This window comes from Puccinia triticina, chromosome 7A (genome assembly GCF_026914185.1).
Source record: "Puccinia triticina chromosome 7A, complete sequence".
NCBI classification, from domain to species: domain Eukaryota; kingdom Fungi; phylum Basidiomycota; class Pucciniomycetes; order Pucciniales; family Pucciniaceae; genus Puccinia; species Puccinia triticina.
In genome coordinates this window covers 6,248,585-6,251,618 of record NC_070564.1, presented here as the reverse complement: position 1 = coordinate 6,251,618, position 3,034 = coordinate 6,248,585, and positions in this window count along the sequence as shown.

Below are 3,034 nucleotides of genomic sequence, written 5' to 3'. Positions count from 1 at the left end.
CTGATTGGTCTGCTTGGAATCCAGGGAATAACTGATTTGTCTGGAAGTTTGTAATCTCTTCCATCCTTGATAACAGCACCACTAGACATGTCCTGGGCAAATTGAGAGCAGCTGTTGGTTCCATGGGTTTCCTGATGACAATAATAGCATTTGAATGGCCAGGTCCTAGCAGGTTTGTCCATGTGGGGTGGTAGTCCTTTGCCAGCAGTGAGAGATGCAAGTTGTTTGGTAAGGAGTTCCACTTGTTTGTCCAGAGAAGTAGAAGCAGTAGGGGCAGCTCCCTGAGTAGCAGGTGTGGGTTTGGAGGTCCTAGGTGAGTTGTCCAAAGTGAATTTCTCTTCTGCCCTCCATTCAGTCCTTCTGTTGACCACTGATCTTGAGTAAACTTCATGGTGAATGTAGGTAAGAAGAGTTTCAGTGTCTGGCAAGATATCACCTCCGTCCTTTGAGGCTAGCATTTGATTGTCCTTCATCAAGCTCCTAGTAAACCTTTGATCCAGATCCTTGTGAAGAGTTTCCAAGAGAAGGTGTCTGAATTCCTCCAGGCTGGTACTGTACCCCATTCTTACCAAGTAGTGAGTGATGGTTTCAAACTTGTTTCTGAATGTGTTGAAGGTTTCCAAGGTGCTGATTCCTCCATCCTGGGCAGATTTGTAGACTAGTTTCCTGAGATCCTCCCTGGTATATCTGACCAATGGCTGAGAGGTTCCAAACCTGGTGAGTAGCTGTTTCTTCAGGGTTTCCCAATCCAAGTTTTCATGGCCTGACATGTCTTCCACTTCATCCTTAAGGTCCAACCCTTTGATAAAAGCAATTATTTGTCCAGCCAGTTCCTTAGAGTTAGCACCATCATCTCTTCCAGCACTTTCATACCTTCTAATGAATTTCTCCACAGGCATGTTGGTTCCATCAAAGAAGAGCTCTTTGTCCATGGGTTTGATCTTTACTCCTCTGCTGACAGGATCCTGATACCTAGGCATAGCTGGTTCCTTATTTAAAAAGTGAGTGTTGGACCTGGTGGAGTGTGTTGAGTCGTCCCTTTGGCGCTGGAACCTGGGAAAACGGGGTGGTGGTGCATCTAAATCTTCTGAATCTTCTGAAGGCTGATTGGTATCTCTATATCCTGTGTATCTAGGGATACTGGAAGTCTGAGGTCCAGGTGGAGGTCTGTAAGAACTGGAGTTGACTTGTGGAGTAGAAGAACCCTGGGGATCTGGAGCATTGGAAGAAGCCTGTGGACCTGGAGCATTGGAAGAAGCCTGTGGACCTGGACAAGTAGAAGAAGGTTGGTAACCTGGACCAGTGGGAGGAACCTGAGTCTGACCAGCATTGGAAGTGGTGGAGTCCTGAACTGCAGCATTACTGGAAGGATCCACTGGAGGGTAAAGACTGGGAGCAACATTGGTGTTGGGAGATCCTTGGGCAGACATGATTGAAGCAGATAAGTTGAATCTAAACCTGAAGGGTGTTGAAGGTTGATAATGGAGATGCTGATAGTGTTATTGTTGGTTGAAGTTGATTCTAAAAGCAGGGAGTTGATTTATAAAGAAAGGAGTATGAGGAGTGTAGGTAAAAGTAGGATGTAGCTGATGGTAAGAGTGTTACTAGAGCTGAAGATATCTGAAGGTCCAGTGTTCAGGCCACTGTTGGGACACCACTTGTGGAACTACTCAAAGGGGAGAATAGAGCTTGGAAGGGAAATGGATAGCAACAATAGTACTAATGTAAGCTATGCAAGGGTGCTGATGAGGCTGCCTTCCTGACTAATGCTGAGGGGATGAGAGTAACACTAAGAAAAAGAAGAAAAGGTGTGGCTGATTTCTGCTTGATCTTAGGAGCTAGTACTATGAGCTTAACTACTGACTACTGAGGGTAAGAGAGTTGGAGCAATGGTTGAAGGGGGGGGGAAAGCAATGGGCAATGGTTCAATGGCAATGGGTTGATGAGAATGGGCACTTATAATTTCTGTATCTAAAATTATCTATCAATTCTGCATGAGGTACAAGTGAGGGGGGGGAAGACAGTTCTTATAGTAAGGAGGGATGAGCACAGACAGTGGAGGCATTCTGGCTATGGGAATAAAGGAATGTACAAATGGGGAAGAGTGATGTGAAATAGTAACAGTATGTAATGATGAGCAATGCTGAAAGGGGAATGCTGGTTATGGGAATAAAAGAATGTACTAATGGGAAGAGTGAGGAGAACATAGTAACTACTTGTAATGATGGGCACTACTGAAAGAGGTAAGCACAGATCTAATGATGTAATGTGTACAATAGGTATAGTACATAATGAGAAATGTATGTAAAAGGTTTAGGATGTGAAAGTAATTATGTAAAATTAATGTACTGTAATGATTTAAGTAAGTTACTAATGAATTGAGTATTGTAACTAATGAAGACTGTAGGTTGTCTGTAAGTCTTATATCCTCTATAACTACTGAACCATTGAAGATAAGGGTATACTATGTATGAGTGACTATATGTGAAATTTAATGTAGAATCTGAATATGCAATAATAATGAGGTATTTGTGAAGGGTTATGGGGAAATTTTCAATGTAATGATGAATATATGTAAAAGAAAGCAATAAAATACTACTTATGGTTTGGAATGGAGCACCACACTGGGTTGAGATACTCCGGCCATCCAGAGGAATCAATCCACTCAATGACTGGTACAGACCGGTCATTGAGAGGCCACATCCCTCTCAATGACCAGAATATGAGATTATGGGTTAGAGTAGAGTTGACTGTAAGTGAAAACCTTAATTGCTCTGCTGATTTTAAATTTTTTTGTTGCTGAAAAAAAATCAAATGTGTGATAGATTTGGTCATATGTGATACCCCCTAACAACAAAGGGTAGCTGTGTTACAAATAAGGGCCTGTAGCATAGGAGGTTGAGAAACAGTTTTTCCTGCAGAAATTGTTTTTTTGTGCAAAAAACAGTTTTTGCTAAAAAATGTGTACCACAGCTCCTGTTTTTTGGGTCATCCAGAAAACAGTTTTCCTCAAAAAAAGGCAATTTTCAAAAAC